The following is an 18,639-nucleotide window of genomic DNA, read 5'->3' on the forward strand; positions in this document are numbered from 1 at the left end:
AATGTGGCCAATGTCAAACATGGGCACCTATAGCAATACATACAACTTGATGTTTGTTTCCTATCATAGCAAAATTAAAAAAATAATTTAAAAAAATATTAATGCACAGTTTGCCATTCTAGCCCTGACTTATGCAGGGGAGAACTGAATTGTAATATGTGCACAATCACACACAATTAACTATCAATTATTTACCCTTTCTAACCTTATCAATAATATCTATATTTTAACACAAGATAATGGCAACATGAGCTTAATTTTTGAATGAAACAAAAAGAAGATTTATTTTCAAAGTCACAATTTAAAGTAGCCTACTTAAAATAATGCATGTAAACTCTTGCACAGCCTATCTTGCAAAAATACATTAATTAGCAATGTTTTTGGTCCATCACAATGGCCAGTTAGTTCATTTCAAGGAAGACAGTGTGCATTACTTTCCTATGCACCTGTTTTATTACATAGATGTGCAAAGTTTTTATTAAAAATGTAAAGCACAAAAATATGCTACATATGTATATGGTTTTTAAAAAATAGCCAATCACAGTTTAGGATTTTTGGGGTGGCACCCGGGTTGGCTAATCAGATTTCTAGGGGGGCCCATGCCACCCCTGGCGAGCCCTCTGGACATGCCCCTGTTATGCACATCAAATGGTGTTAAGCATCTATTTCAAGTGTTAAAACAGATATGAGGCCCTATATAGAGTACAGAGTATTGTCTGTCAGTTAAATAAAAGCACAATTCAGTGTGGTATTGCTTCATTGGCAATAAATAAACAAACACACAAATAAATACATATATTTAGAAAAAGTACCCAGCTGATAGATTTTAATTTGAATGACATTTTATCTAGCTTTTAACCATGTATGGTATATTTTCTGTTACTTCAGCAATATTACTTTCTTCTCAGGCTATGTTTGTGTGTATTTTTATTCATAACTTCTGCTCCTTCTCATCCCCCTTTTTGTTTTGTGTTCAGGGCAGTTTTGTGTTCAGGGCAGTGGTCAGTGATATCTACCCTTGAAACAATGAACTTGTCCTTATTCTTAAATTTAGGCTATACGTATAAGACCATTTTCAAGAGGAATTATTCAACTTTATCTAATTGTAAGTGATATGAGCACTATTAACTCTGAGTTTCCTGGTCTAAGGTATGAAGACTTGAGAAACAGTAGCCTTTTAATACTGACCTATAATATCACCTTAAATTATTCCTGGCAAGAGAAATTCCTAAGTGACAAAGCTACTGCGTAAAATGATACAAACCAAAAACAAAAGCATCCATTTTTATTCCTGACCCCAAAAAAAGAGTCTCATATTTGAAAAGAAAATATCTCGTGGAATAAATGGAATTATTGTCCACCATTCAGAAATGTTATTTTTTGGAAGCAGCCTTTAATCTCTCAGTGGCTTTGGCATGTTTGTGATAGGGATTAAATTCTTCTCATTTCTGTATTTTTAGTGATTCTGGCACACTTCCCAGCTGCCCTCAGAAAGGAACTAGTTTAGCAGAAGGTAAGTTATCCTTGCCCCTGCAACAGTGAGCTGAAAAATAATTCCCCAATAGAGACCCCTACTTTCTCTGTGATTCCCTTAACTTAAACGCTGCAAGAGATCTCAATATATCATAACAGGTAGTAAAGCGGCAGCAAAATGAGAGAAAACAAGCAGTAAAACAAGGCTGTCTGACCTCAACCTCCTTCTATGGCTCTAACACCCCCAAAAGACGTTGTTTTTTAGGCCTTTGCCTGCAGGTGATCCGGGGCTGGAAAAGATCCAGCTGAGAAATGTCCGACATAGAAACTGTCCAAAGCTTCTCTCCTGCTAAAGTGACCACAGTGGGATTTCCTTTAACAATCTAGAAGCCCTCATACATGTGTCTGAGATTTACAGCCAAGTGTGTCTGTAGATTTATACTACTTTTTGTAAAGAAAGCAAGGAAATACATTCTTTCTTTTAAACTCAGCCATGCACTCAGAAATGTTCCAAGTGGTGCCATACAGACGGTGGTGAGGCTGCTGGACATACTGCTGGAAAAGTAATGAGTGAACTATTAAGCTTTTGTAACAACTGCTGAGCATCAATGACTGTAAAAAATATATATCTTAAAGCATATTTGAATGAGTCTCATTGGTTTAATTGCTTGATTGTGAGCAGATAGTGAAGGTCCTTGTCATTTTTATTGCAATAAAAAAAGAAATCCAAGCACACGGCAGCCTTGCTCTGGCCCTGTTTTACTGCCCCTGCTCTGACAGGCAGCCAATACCAACACTTCTCAGGTTGTAATAGTTTTACAGTTATTATGTTGAGTTTGGCAAGGGAAAATGGCTCTAAAACTATGAAAACCTAATTTAATTTTCCAAGACCCTTTTTTTTATATGCTAGTCCAAGGAAAGTCATAATCTCTCGACTGTTGAACTGAATGTGTCGTTTATTTGAAAACTTCAAAGTAAGTCAGTGACAGTACATTGGCATCAACTTATTTCTACTTCATTTTTTAGTATTTCGTACTGGGTCTACTGTGTCAGAATGAGAAACAAGGAATATGCACAAATTTTGATATGACATTTACAAATGTTATAATTTCTCGACAGTGTAAGAAGTAAACATAATGTGCTGTATACAGTGCTGCTCATCCTGTTTGAGCCACATATAAGTCTTTAACAAAAAAACAAATCTTCTCTCTGTTAATGTTAACCGGATATAGAAACTTGCTTTATTTTTTATTTGCTCTATTTTGTGTGGTATGGAAAGTCTTTGTCCTCCTTTCAGGTCCTGACACAGTATCAACAGTGTGAGCGTCAGTAGCACCTGGACTTCATATGGGGCCATTTTAAAGGTCCCATATTATGCTTTTTCTGGTTTTATATGCTCTTTAGTGTGTTTTCTAAGTGTCCTGTGCATGTTTAGGCACATCTATGTGCAAAAATTCAAAGTCTGCGGAAACGCGGCTTCTCCTACGTCTTCCTGTTAGCTGTAGCATTAGCCGCATGTAACGCTCGGTTCTAGCCCCCCTCGATAAAAATTTGTCAGTTCGACGTCATTGTCAGTGTGAGATCACTGATCTAAGTCCATTGGCTCGTTGTGGCAAGCCCTGCAGCTCATGTTGCACGCCCATTAACTTCTGTAGCACACCCACGATATGCCATAGCCTGCGGTAGCACAGTAGTGCTAAGGTGCTAATGTTTTTGCTCCTCTCGGACAGAGCCAGTGGCTGCATTCCCAATATGGTAAAAGAGGCGGAACATTTCCGAGAACCGTGCTGAGCAACTGACCAATTACGGCAGAGCCGACAGGCCGACCAATCAGATCAGACTTGGCACACGTGGGGACTCTGAACGTGGGCACTTCAGAGCCTTAGAGAGAGAGTCAGAAGCGAGCCGGTGCATGGAGCGGCAGTACATGAAAACAGACACTTTTTTCAAACTTTAGCTATTGTGAACATACTTTAGTAGGTACATAGATTAAATATACGAACCCCAAAAAGGGCATAATATGGGCTCTTTAAAGCTCCTGTGATGAACTTTCCATTTTTGTCAATTTTGGTGCCCCCTATGGACAAAGCCAAGTCTTATCTCTTTGTTGATCTTGTGCCGTATGTATGTAAGTTGTGTTTTCTGACAGAAAATCTCATCTTACTTTATTTATCAAACATATCACTCACCGTGAATCGTTGCTGTGAAAAATGTAAACAATGTCAGTTTCTGCAGTGTCCTGTTAGTCTCCTCGCTTGACACCTACCCTGAAGCAGCGTCTACAGACAATAAGAATAACTTAATAGAAACAATCAATCTTCTTCCTGATGATCCCCTTTGCTTTTGTAGCTCTTAAAGCGACATCAGTATTAATTTCAGTCTGTTACATATCCACATAAAAACTCCTAACAGGAGCTTTAATATAGAACAGCCAGTATATGTGTGACAAGCACTTAAAGAAAAGGTTATTTCAACAGCAATCACCTTCACTGACAGAGTTTTGTACCCGCCAATTAAGTCCTGACAAATGTACAAGCTGACAAAACATGAGAAAAGGTGAAAACAGAGAGGTAATTGTAGCCAACATGTCACATCGAGCCCACATGGAAAGCCTAGCTCTGGAATCACTGCACGGCCACTGCCAATATGTTTCTGCCTTTATTCTGGTAATGAGGGTGGACTGCAGGAAACCATGCTTTCTATGCAATTTTTTTTTCTTTTACAGTGTTTTTTACAGTCCAGTGAGAGCAGTGAGCTCGTTGCCATTTAAAGTGACATTTTAATTACTAGCGGTTAATGGACCACTAACGTCAAACTTTGAAGTGGCTGTAATTCAGGTTGCCTGCACTGCCAGCCTCAGCAGGAAAAATGTGTGCCATCGTGTGATCCCTCCCACAAATTGGGAACAAGTAGTAAGACTTAAGTACCGTTTCTTGAAGCCTACATTTTTACCAAGTAATTGCATATAAAGTAAAACATATTTGAAAAAAATATTGATTGAAATGCATAATTCATTTGGAAAATATAAGTTCTGTGCCACAACAAAACATCAAGCAAGGCACATTGTAGCAAGGTAATTTGTATTCAAAACGAAACAAATCAATTAAGTAGGAATAATTAAGTTAGTTCACCAATAAATATTATTGTACCATTTTCTACAATTTGCCAAGTTGCATTTGTCAGATTTCCAAATATTCAACATGGTCATTGAAACATTACATTTGAATCCAGACCTTTATTCTTGTTCCTTTTTAGCAATTTGCCAAAATTTTAGACAAAGTGTGATTGTTTCAATAGTCCTTGTTGGTTTTAAAGATCATCAAGATCATGCATACAGTATATAGACTAATTTAGGGGTCTTAACACTGATCCCTGAGGTACACCTTTATATTACAGGAAGGTTCAAGTGTAAGTTTATCGCACTTCATGCTGTTAGATTTTTAAGATATCTGTGCTTTAGATTTAGAAATATGAGCAACTGTTTAATATGCTTTTAAATACATAAATGATACTTATTATTGTTCCAATATAGAAATTACCTTTACCAGTATTTGTTTGTGCTATTCATTGGATGTTGAGGTAAAGCTCTATTGAGTCTCAGAATAATTCTAAATAAAGTCATGCTTTGGACTAATGTGTGATACAGTTTGTGCAAAACAGTGTGTGGTTTGTGGTTGACACTCTCCTCCCTGATTATCACAGTTTGGTTGACAACCAGAAGAGAAGCAGAAGCAGACATTCCTTCCCTGGATTCACAGCAGTCATAAAATCCTCCAGGCTCCTATTTCGACCACCTCAGCCATCCACCGTGCACAACCATAATCACTGCACTCAGATACAGTCCAAAGACTCTGTTTTCCAAAGAAAGAGGAGACTGGTTGTAGATATTCCCTGTTTTCAATATAAATATTTCACTCTTGTGTCTGTTCACAATAAGGATGAGAATTTTGCTGACATCTTATTTTCATGTGCCAATGTTTATACATCAAAACCACTGTTGAGTAAACATGTATGTATAGAGAATCTAACTTTCACATAAGCTATATATACTCCATGGAAATGTTAAAGAAACTCTAAAAGACTTGTTGGTGTTAGATCAGTACTTGAAATGTCATTGTGCCTGTTTGTGTCTTTACAGAGTGGAATTAGTACATGATATCAGCATCATATGGATCTGACTCAGGTGAAATGCAACGTTATGGCATTGGCAGAATATTGTTTCCATTTCCACTACAAAACTGCGTCTTCAAAATTTGGAATGTATCTTTTTTTTTCTACTTCAGGTCCCCAAAGGAATTGCAGTTCAATCCTGTGGGTGAAGGAAGACCCTAATCCTCACCAACCATCGACTCGTGCTTAGTTCAGAATAATGACAGGTGTAGGGAGTGACTGACAGCTAACTACCACCACCTCTTAAACTTATAAATGAACATGATATTTGATGGTTTAATCTACTGTATTGGAAACAACCACTTGGAGCATATGGCATATGGAGATTTTGTCACTGTTGGAGGAGCCAGGTAAACTGTTTATAAGTGTTTCCAATTTGTTTGCAAAGGCTGGGATAACCAGCTGCTGGATGAAGCAAAGTCTTTAGCATACAGACGTAGGAGTGGTAACAATATTCTGATGTTTAATCCTGACAAAAAAGGTATTGTATTTATGGGAGGCTGAGCCATTCAGTTGCTGGATGCACGCTACCAGTTTTTTATCTTACAGACATATGAGTAGTTATACTGTAGTTATATTATTCTCATCAGGACAAAAACGTTTCCCAAAATGTTAAAACTTGCCCTTTATCTAAATGGATGCTGAAGGTGGGCAAGCTGAGCACCCTTGAAGTCTTTGGTTGCTGTAATATGCAAAGAAGAAGTTTACATTGTGTTATTGGTATCAGGTTACTCAAATTCCATTGAAAAAATATGTTTATGAAAGTAATTTCAGTTTGGGTTCATTATAAAATCATTACTATTTTTCAACCCATGTATGTAAGACTTAAGCTCCTCTGTTCAGCGTGTGCAGCTAGCTTGCACTTCATACATGCTGAAGGATCAAATGCTGTAAATAAACCCTGGCTGCTGTTTGTATGTCTCACATATGGATTTTAGTGCCTGTGTGATCTCCAAAGGCTTTGGGTGTGCTCCAGTCAAACTGGGCGACTCATCCTTAGGCGCAGGGCTCCAAATAAAACAGAGCTGCCTCGCCAAGCAAAACCAACTACAGAGCTGTTTTCCACCATCTGTGTGGCCAGGCAAAATACAAGGAAACCATTTCAACCCGAGGCCGCCTCAGATCAAGAAACTCTAGATCAGACAGATTGACGAAAAGGCCCAGTCAACACACTGTCAAGGCCTTTCCTAAAGTTGTCCACTTCCTCTGCGGGGGTACGTGAAAACTTCACCCGACCATGTGCCTCTCCCAGCAGGAGAGCTACTTCACACTCAGCTCACCCCAACCTGTCTGAGAAACATTCTTTCACTCTTCTTTTTAAACAAGTGACTTTAATTTCTCTTTACTGTTTGAGTCTGAACCATTTCACCCATATTGACAACATCCCGACTTCCCACTTTGGTTTAAGACCTTCCAAGTCACTTGCCAGATATTCTCCTTCTCATTGGTGCTGTGTTCACCTGTTGCCAACATCTCAGAGTCTTCCAGCTGCTCTCTGCCGGCCCGTCGTTCTGTTAGACGTCTGATTCAGGGACAAGTCTCCTCTTCTCCTCTGTGTAGCTGCAGTGTCAGGGTCCTCGGGGCCTCATGGAGGGACTCGACTTGACTATCCTTTTTCAAAGAGGACTGAAGAGGACCACAAGACACCCCAGCCCAGCTGCTTGGATGGAAATCCAACACCAGCTGGGCACTGTGAGACCAGTCAGCACAGGAAAGCCATGGATTATGGTCTCCACTGCCACACCATCTTCACTAACACCAAAATTGTCCTTGGCTGACACTCCATCTGGACTTCTACTCTGAAGAAAGTACATTTTGGATTAAAGATCATATTCTCATTGATTCATCAACAAATAGAGTTTTTGCATGTTGTTTTGTTATTTCTTTTCTCTAAATTGGAGTGCTTCTATTCTACATTTCAAGAACGACTATAACCAGCCACTCAAACACAGGCTTCTGCCTATGACTCCTCCTGTGCTTATTCTGCTGTTGTGGTAAATGTGATTTAGTTTAATTTCAGGAAATTCTTTCCACGCTGTATTTTCATTCAGGCGGGGGCTCAGCTCTGCCTTGGAACTCTATGACAAGTCTGCTTCTGAAGCCCCAGAGTGCGCAAAGAAAAGAGTCTTTATCTGCCACTCACTCAAACTCATTACCACGAATGACACCTTGCCAAAAACAATTAGTCTTTATTACTCAAACAAAGAATCAACAATTTGAATAGAGGGTGTATCCACCTTATTGATTGACAAAAATATATAGGCTTTCCTTGTGCAGCCTTTCTCACTTTCCTTTGCATTTGCATCAACTGAACTGCTGTGATTGTAAATCAGCACATGGCAAAGCCCCATCAGACTGTAATTTTCAAATACCATTTTATTCCCTGCAGCAATAAAACTGATCAACACACCTTGACATAAATCACTCCTCTGACTGTTTTGTTTCTGTGCAGTAAATCAAGTGTTTGGCAGCGTTCACAGACTTTAATAACAACAACATCAGATGACACAGTGTTCTGACTTGCACCTCTAAATACCTTGCAGTAATGTTATAAATGCAGAATAAGAATTTACCTGCCATTTACCAATCATATTGAGATGTATGAGTCCAAAAAGGTCAGGCTGACACATGCTGCAAGGACAACAGGACATACCATCTGGTGTGAAGCATTAATGTTAGACAGACACTTTAAAGTCCACCAAATCTTAAACTCTGTAAATCGGTGACAAAAACTGTACTTGAGTGGCATGATGAAGTAATTATATTGATTAGGTAGACATGCATGAAATAAATGACACAGACTTGATGGAGGGAAAAATTGGAATCCGGGGTTGTGTAAACTAATCTGCTGTCTGTGCTGTTGACTCACTGCTGAGCGAGCAGCTGCTGAGCCGTCAAGGTGAAGTGAACTGGGCAGGAACAACAACATACCACCATCACTAGTTATGTGCCTAATATGGTAATGCCTTAGTCAAGGGGACAAGGGAAGCAATAGTATAAACCACAGGTTCATTTTGTCCAGTCATGATGGCTCTTTCATATTGGCATTATTTATTGGGGGGGGGGGGGGGGGGGTTGGGTTGATAACTTAATTTATTAGGTAGGCTATATGTCTCCAATGTAAAGATACAATCCAACAGGAAGTTAGCTTACTTTAGCACAAAGGAAAAAGGAAAAGCTAGCTTTGCTCACCTGGAGGTAATGAAGTTAAAAGAATTAACAAATTAACACATAGAGAAATCTCCGGGAATGAAAAAATGAAGCTAACGTCATAGAGCAATGGGTGAAAACACAGACAGACACAGACTGCAACGGACAATCAGGACTGCAGAAAAAACCATTGGTGTCGACCTGCCCCCCATCCAGGACTTGTACCGGTCAGGTAGTATCACTGCAGACCCCTCATACCCTGGACACAAATTTTTCAAACTCCTCCCAGATCACCGTACGCCAAAACAACCCGTCATAAGAACAGTTTCTTCCCCCAGGCTGTCACTCTGATGAATGCTAAACAGTCACAGAGTGTCAGACCTGTCGCTGTGAAATAACCCTGGAACAAAACTGTCACTGTGAATGGACATATACAATGTTACAATTCTCTTAGCAGAATATACATATATTATTTAATTTAAATGATCATATACGCACACGTTTTAATGTAAATACTGTAAAAACTACCCCATGTTTACTTCAGCATCTTTGCACTACTCACCACTGCACTATTATCTTATATTATCCTATTTAGCCTTGTAAATATTAGTCTTTGCTTATTTGTTTATTTTTGTGTTTATTGTTGATATTTAATGTTATACCTTTGTACAAAGAGAGCACAGTTTACCAAATTAAAATTCCTTGTGTGTTTAAGCATACCTGGCCAATAAAGCTGATTCTGATTCTGAAAGAAAAAATCATAGAATGGTTACATGGGACTGACTCTAAATGGTAATTACCTCTAACCCCTACCCATATTAAAATGTTAAACTTTGCCTATAAATTAACACATTAACAGCCTGTTTAGGTCTCTAAAGCTCATTAATAATACTCATTTGTATAAATGTATAATGTAATGTATTTTTTTCCTGTGCATTATTAACTGGTAGGCCATTAGTAGGAGGTTGCTGATGTTGAGCTTCAAAGTTTCAACTTAGCTGTAATTCAAGCCACTAAACTTGACCTTCCTGGTATCCAACAGGGTGTTTCAATCCAGTCACTTCTGGCCTTAAAGAAAAAGCAACAATTTAAGTACCAAACTTAAGGCTTCAAAATGCTAGCCACTGATGACTGGGTAACTTCCTGATGTCCACTGTTATTGTGAGTGTACAAAATGTACAATATAATTTCAACATAATTGAGTCTTTCCTGCTACTCTATCCTATTATGGATCAAACAAATACAATACACACATAAGAGAGATTTAAAGCTCCTACAGGTAGATTTCTTAACCATTTCATAAAGCAGGACTCACCATTTTCCCCTGGTTTAGCTATAGCTGTTGTTTTCTCACCACTACACTACTTAGAGACTGGCTCAGAGTGGCTTATAAATTAATTCTTATTTTGCAAACAGCAAACAATAACAATTTGTCCTTTTAAGGGCTTTTGAGAAAAATTTAGAAAAAAGTAAACTGTATTGGAACAAAAGATTTGCATTCATCAGTTTTCAGTTCAACAATTCAACTTTAAAAAGGTCTGCAAGTAAAGTAGCATGTGAGACAGACATCAAGAGAAATGGGAGCACAGATGATACCCGGCTCTGAGGGTAACAGAGAGGCGGTGTGTTTGTGCACATTCCTTGAAGCGCAGCGCCTGTTGGCAGGTCGTCCTCTTGTGCCTGTTAGCTCTCCCAGCTCCACGTGTTTATGTCTTTGGTTTCTCTCCTTCTCTCTCCCTCTCCAAATATTTTCTAATGCCACTGAAGAATGTACAAATGTTGTTGAAGAAGTGGAGCGGTCAAACCCAATGAGCAGGATCGTTGTTTTTTCTTCCAGCTGATACTTTATGAAGAGGCTATACCCAGCAAAAACTTTTCCTCATAATACCAAACCCAATATTTAAGTTTGGATTTAATATCTTGTGCATTCACACAGCAGAAGCAAATGTAAGGCCGCACAGGGGCATAAATAAATGCCATGATTTATTTATATAACTCTTATATTCATTTATATTTTTGTTGTTCCTTGATTGACTTGAATGACTTCTTTGTTAAGTTAAAATAAATGTGGGCTAAAAATAAAGTTGTGGTGTAATGGAGGGTTTCTGGTGGTGGGCTCTGAGTGGGTCTGCAGAGCCTCCAACTCCCTAATTCAGCCCACATATATTCCTGCGTTTCTCATACATAAATAAACAGAGACCCCACACTCTGGCCACAACTTGACGGGAAGGTGTAAACTACACAACCAACCAAACCACACAGAGCTCTGCTACATCAATCAAGTTAGATGAAGACTTACTGATTGCCAAAAGTGTGAAATTAAAAGAGATCTATTATACTAACTTTCACGTTCATGAATTATGTTAGTCTGGGACACCTATTGAGTAGTGTTGTGAGATATGTAGCTCAAAAACCTCCTTATTTATCTTAAACTGGTGTTGGTAAAATCTCTAATTTCAGCCTTTGCCTGAAATGGTTCATTTCAGCTGCTGTCTCTTTAAGGCCCCCCTCCCCAAGTGCCCACTTTCATCTGATTGGCCAGCTCTATAAGCAGTCGCAGGGAAATTTGAGTGAACTTTTGGGTGGGCGTATCCTTGAACGAGCTGCCGGGCTGGGTGGGTCCTACGACTTTCCTCCATGCTTTGCTCTAATACCTTGGCAAAACCTGACCAAGTCTCACAAAGTTCTCGTAACATCTCAACTGTGCATCTTGTGTTTAAAAAAATGTTCCCGATGTTTAGTATGGACATCCAACATCGTAACATTATGTTTGTTAATTTAAATATTGATCAGCATGATAGATCTCCTTTAATAGTTTGACATTTTGTAGGATAGTCTATTTTGTTAACCTGGGGTTAGCAAAAATATTACCATCAAATGTCTGTGTGTTATGTGTGGCGTATTTTTCAACTTAAGAGTGAACCAAGTCAGATTTTTCCAGTTGTTACGCTGAGATCAGCGATTTAGCGCTCTACTTAAGCTTTAGTAGACATGAGAGTTGTGTTCTCAGCTCTCTCCCAGTACGGCAGAACATAAGCCCATTTTACAAAATGTCTAACTGTTCCTATTTACCATTTCTATAGGAAAGGATTTTAAATAATACTGTTGAACATAAAACAATTAGTTATTTTCATGATATCGAACCGCCCCCTAGGGGACAAGACAGGCTTGTACTGCTGCAAGCTACAGAGAAGCTGTCAAAGAGGTCAAAAAGCACCAACGACACTTGTAGTATAAAGATCAATTTGAACTTCAGTAGACCCTGGTCTAATAAAGACTCAGCCCTTTTCTTCTCCTCAGCAAGTTTCCCACAGTAAGCCTGTCTCCTCTGAACCATGAGGGGCGGAGAGGGCACATCTGCTGCAGCCATGCAGACGCACTGCTGATTATGACTGCAAGTAACCTTGCTTATTACTTTTCTGAAAATGATGGGCTGCTGCTGCCAACAGGGACAACAATGTTTTAGGATGTGTACACACCACACACTGGTGTCAACCTTTCTGATAAACAAGGCGTAAATGCTCAAACAGGACACCATAATTAGGATCTGGAGGTACAAAAACTGTGTATTTGAAGGTGATGTTACTTGTAAAGACAGCTGTTACTTTTAGAGTATATTCAGATATATATGGCAGATATATCTCCAAGCAGTGAAAAGATCTAGAATGTCCCGTTTCAGGTGCCACAAAATAAAACTTGGGGAAGGGGAGGCCAATATCCAACACCAACAGCGTCTTCAGCAGCTGTTTGCTCAGGTGTACCAGCCCTAATTGAGGCTTATTCAGAGGATTACTGGCAACATTATAAAACCATCATCCTTTAAAAGGTATGATTCACAGTTAACAACCCACACAAAACAGTCCCTACGAAAATAAATCAAACCCAAGACGAAATGTGGGAGAAGAAACATTTGGTTCCTGTTGCTCTAAGTCTCTATACGACCTCAGAATGCAAATCTGTTGTATTTCATTGTATCTTTTGTTTATGCACTATAATGGTTTGTAATTTTAAATAAAACCTCCTTAATCAACTAGGAGTTATAAACTATTTTAACAAACCACTTTACAGGAGTTTGTCTTTACAAGCTTCCCTCAATGAAAAAAAAAATGTCTCGACTGAGCTACAAGCCCCAGAACTGAAAAAACCCCCACAAAAAACATCTTCAGAAATAAAGACATGTTTTACGGGAACAAGCAGATTCAAAACAGGCGAGCTGTCAGGGACATTTTCCACGCAAAACAGTCACACAGGAAAGTGCAAATGAGCAACAAAACAGCTGTTAAAGTTTACAGGCCAGCAGCAATTTATTCATACTTTAAAAGAGCACAACTTTGAAGAGGTTGTTTACTTGAGGTCATACATGACGGCCCATTATGCCAGAGTGAGACAGACATGGGGGAGAGACAGTGGGACAGACACCTTTTCACATGAGAGATCACAAACTCTCAGACAATGTGAGTAAACTTGTAAAAACATTTACACACTGAGGTAAAGCTGTGCCAGTCAAGGCACTAGCATACAATGTCAGGCTGTTGGACAGTGTCTAAGTTTCCTCCCATGTAGGCTCTTTAAACCCAGGATTCAGACAGACTTTGACCCTGATTCATGAGCATGTGCCCAGAGGACAAAGCACTTGTAAGCTAATTGTAGCATTCCAAATCATATTAGTAGCAATGTAAATATTGGTAAAATGCTAAATATTATACCTGCTTTACATAAGCATGTTAGCATTGTTGTTGCAAGTTAGCATTCTGTCGTTAGCATTTAGCGTTGGCATTGAAAATGAGGGAAACCTCAATGTCCTTTTGAGAATAAATAAAGGTTTGATTGTTTTAGCATTGGCATTTAGCTTGAAGCACCACTTGAAGGACCCTAAAAAGCTGCTAGCATGACTGTAAACTTGCACTTTTCTGATTTTGGAATATTATTTTAATATGTTAAGGAATGAAAGAGTGAATTTTAGTCATTTTGAGTCTAGTACTTTATTCAGGTCAACATTTCACTGTATGAAAAAATGGGCCTTATGACCAAGATCATTTCCACTGGCCTTATGATTTTACTAATATTCTTCTACAAACATTACATCATCATCAGAGGTGAGCAGGAAGGACAGCCTAGCTAACAACAAAGTCAAGAAGTAGCATTAAGGGAGAAAGGAGAAGAGGAAGAGAAAGCCGGCTACAGTGGAAGGACATAAAAAAAAAACAGATGTTTAAGTATGGGGTTTTTAATGTTTTGCAAATCCTCACATTCAACGTCCCAACTTTTTAGGAAATGGGATTGTAACTATTGGTTTAATGAATAAAAAATTGTAAATTTTAAACTGGCTAAGCATAAGCATGTTAGTCTTGTTATTGTGAGCCTGTTAGCATGCTGTTGACAGCATTTGGTTCCAAGCACCCCTGTGCCAATGTGAAGCCTTTCAGAGCTGCTAGCATGACGTTTTTTTCAGTTTACAAAAATATGTTGAAATGTTAACTCTACTTCAAAGCAGAACTGTCAGTCATGTTTCTTTATAACAATCTATTTTAACAATGAAACGCTTATTTTTATCTCACTCTTTTCTGACAAGAATTAAAAAAGTAAATTAGCTGTATCCTGCATGTTCTTTTTGATTCATTGTAAAGGAAGCCTTCTCCTCAGAGAAACATTCTGCTTTTGTGAATGCAGACCTTTGACATAAAATAACACCCTGCTCCTTCCAGACATGCCTAAACATACACTTATAAACCACACAGGCTTTGGCATCGGCTTGACTGCATTCATCTGTGTGAGTGGTTAGACTGCTGAGTAACACAAAGCTATAGACTCTGACCTATAAAGAGCTCGAGCTGTTGTGCTGCTGCTGCATGCAAATAAGGCAGTAAAATATATATTCCCTCTGCGGTTTTGGCTTTGTCACAGTCCTGAGTCCTTGTTCTGAGATTAACCACAAAGTGGAACAAGTTTAATATAAAAGAAAACGACAAAAAAATGAACACGCCTTCCTCATGCAGTAGTTATGTATTTGTAGGCCTAAATCATCGAGCCTACATGGCATCAACCTATGTCATTCTCACCCATGGCTGAAGCTCCAAGAAGAAACAAACCCTGGTTACAGAGCTTTTTTTGTGCACAAAAAGTGGCCTACTATTCCAGTTCAAATTCAAGCTTGGATGGTGACGCCACATTCCCTCCCTCTGTATGTTTGTACAGGTGCACATGTGATGTATGTGTTACAGCCACTGTGTGACTGAGCGATGACCCACCTCCAACGTGAGGCCGAGCAACAAACAACTCTCTATTACTGCAAAGAAGCAATGCAGAAGTAGTTTAAATGCCAACCACTCACCTATAGGGCTCTATGATTAACTTTGTATACATAGATTTCTGAAGTTAATGTTCACACGTATTTTTTGAGTATATAAACTTGTCAGCCCCCCCCCCCAGGATTTAGCAGCCTTTTAGTGTCATTATTGTGGCCTGAAATTCCTGATTTTGCTGCTGATGTTGTGAAAAGTTTCAATACAAGTCATAATGTTTTGAGGATTTTTTATGTGTAAATCATAACACATCGACTTTGAGCAGCTGAAAAAAAAACCACTCCAACGAAGCCATCACTTCTGGTTGATTTCCATGCCAAGACTAAAATTAATGATAGTTAACGAAACTTCAGTAAATTTCCATGAAATGCTCAAAGGATAATCTACATGTTATTTATTACATCTACACGCTCCCAATTGTTTTTTCAGGTGCTGCATGAAACCATCAATCAGAGACTTGTAGATTAGTCTAGGCCTTTCTCAAATCACCCCCTACACCTTCTCCCTGAGCAGTTCCACTCCTTTGGCACCACATTGAGTGTTCAAACCTCTGACAATAGAGTGGGTTGTTCGACCCTCCAACAACAATTCTGCACCTTTGCTATTTTACTGAGCATGTGCAAGAAAATAACATATTATTGATTTTAGAAGAAAGAGGGACGAGTGATCTCTCCAGTGATCATTAGGGGTCAGCAGATCAAGATCATCCAGTTTTATAAATACCTTGGTGTCTTCCTGGACACTAAATTAAATTGGAAAAAGAACACTGATATTGTATTCAAGAAGGCTCTGTTTTAAATGGAACCATAGCATCAAGACTAACATCTAAAACTTTACATTTTTGGGGAAAATTCCTGAAAATTGTACACATTTATTTTATTATGAAGGATTTTTATATTTTTCTGGATTTGAAAAAACAAGTATCTAATAGGCATTAAAATGAAAACATTGACATGTTTACCAGAAAGACATGCTATCAAATAAGATAGGCAGTTATTTTCTCACGATGTGAAGTGATTTAAATGAGTCTGCCTCACAGTAATATATTGTAGAATATTCTTTTCGATGTGTGACATATACCATAGTTAAACAACGTTCATATTTATGAAGTGAGGGACGCTTTTTCCCCAAGCTTGCCACTTTATCCCACTTTAACGGAGATGCTTGAATAAACTGTGAGGGTCACTTAAAAAGGTGTCCACTTCTTGAAGGAGTGTGAGAGGGGAGGGTCCAATTTGAGGACAATCTCATCTTTAGAGTGACACTTTGGGATAAGTGCTGAAACATCACAAAGCCTCTGCTTGTGGAAAGTCAGGGGGAAAAGACTCTGATTGGTCAACAGACTCAATCCAAGACATCAGTAGGTGGTTAAACGGACAGTTAACAGTTTAACAACTCTCTGCAAGGACTGACTTTTTCATGTGGATCATATTTATTGTTTGGACTGTTAGCTCTGTTGATTTAATAATTAACACCTTTTCTCAGCTGCTGACCCACCCGACTGTTTAACATCAACAAATGCGTCAAAGCACAGCCAGGTTAATGGGTGGTAGAAACAATCTGCATGGCTAGCATCATGGTGAGTGGGCCTGATGGCAGATCGGGGCTCATAGTCAGGACATAATTAAACCTGAACTGTAAGGTAAGCATTACATGAACTCCTGAGCCAAATCAAGCATCTTAAAAGCTGAAGCGTCATCATGCGAGCGTGTCCCCATGTGGTCCCACTCCTCTGAGCTGCAGAGCTGCTCGACTGTTGAGGTTGGAGTTAATGTACATAACGAAGGCTGACGACGTCTACAAATTTCAAAACTCTGGAACATTATAATGCCTGCATGGCAAGCTGGGCAGAGAGTATGATTTTGATTGGCAAGATGTGGATGTTATGGCTCGACAGCTGTGAGAAAAAAAGGTCTGAGGAACAAACTGCCAACGTGCTGGATCTCTTAAGGAGAACATCACGGGTGCAGTCACTAGCTCCTGATGAGCGAGCAAACCTGTGACCCTAGTTTCCTTGGGAATCTAGCCATAACACAATGCAGTGTATAAACCTTCATGGACATGTTTAAAATGTATACATCCAGATCAGTCAGTGTTTCTTTTGTAAACAAAGACTATTCTGTAAATGTATTGAAAATATATTGGTAACCCCCTCCCCCCCTTGATTAAAGCTAAAAGTTAAAGCCTGTTTTAAGCTTTGCCATACCACAAAAAAAGAAGAGTATTTAATGTATTTATCCCAAGTGGGGAATTTTTTTTTTTTTCTAAAAAAAAAAAAAAGGAAACATTTTGCCTGCAGCAACGAGACACACTACACTCAGTGGAGGAAAAATCCTAAACTCAATGATGATTTTTTTAAAGGTTAATTTTTTCGTTTTTTTTATGCCTTTTTTAATCTTATTTTAGAGATAGGACATCGGATAGAGACAGAAGAGAGAATGGTGAATAATATGCAGGAAAGGAGCCACGGACTGGATTCAATCCCGGGCCACCCGCTGAGAGGACTATAGCCTCTGTCCATGGGGAAGAAATACTAACCAGTAAGCTACAGGCGCCCCTGAATACTATAATTAAATGTGGATGAGGCTTGTGGTCATTTCCATTCAAGGTAAAATTCCTTTCAATTCTTATGGGTGTAAATTTGAGAAAATAATGTAAAAAATATACACTCATTTAGTATGATCAGGGTCATATATTTGATTTAATTCAATAAATTAATGCCTTGGTAGTTCTAATCAGATCACTTCTATCTCCAAATTATTTAAGTACTATTACCAGCTCAGTTTTTTCTGGACCAAAATCCAAACAGGCCACTAGATGTCTCCTGTCTCTGCTTACAAACATTCAGTTTCATTCCCTCTGCACTGATACAGAAACACAGCAGCACAGTGTTATAGCTAGCAGTCATATATTAGCATTAGTGCATGCCAGACACTGCACCTTGTGTCCAAAAACAGCAGCATTATCCGCACATACGGCTCATATATTAAAGCTGAAGAGTTGGCTTTTGAATACGACAGAGTTGGTGAATGTGGTCGACTGAAACAGGTTGTCATCACTAAAACACAAAAAAAAAAACATGTGTGTGAAACAAGCTCAAAGAGGAGTAGAAGTTGGATGAACTTGCATTGAATAGAAAAGCACCAGGCCCTGCATAAAATAGCTTCATATTTTTCTGGCTTTCCTGCTTCATATTTTCAGACTCCAGTTTAATTTTTTTTGCTGTATGTCGGTGTGAGCTGTTTACATGGAGACTATTTTAGGGTCCATGAACAGACTTTATGAGCCTTGGGACACAAATTCAGTCACACAGAGACACTTCTGGCAGCAAAAAGGAACCTCATGGACTATCAGGGCCAAATTCTCATGTACAAAATAAATAATAAATGGGCAAAGCAGACAAAAACATTAAAAGCATCTGATGTGACTTAAGGAGGTTCTAGCTCAGTGAAGGAGTTCAGTTGGCTCATAAATCGTCCTCCCTGCCATCTCTCTTTTTGGCCGTTTCAAGCAGGGAGTGGTATGTGAATCTATCTGCCAGCTT

The sequence above is a fragment of the Labrus mixtus genome, chromosome 5 (assembly GCF_963584025.1).
Source record: "Labrus mixtus chromosome 5, fLabMix1.1, whole genome shotgun sequence".
Classification (NCBI taxonomy): domain Eukaryota; kingdom Metazoa; phylum Chordata; class Actinopteri; order Labriformes; family Labridae; genus Labrus; species Labrus mixtus.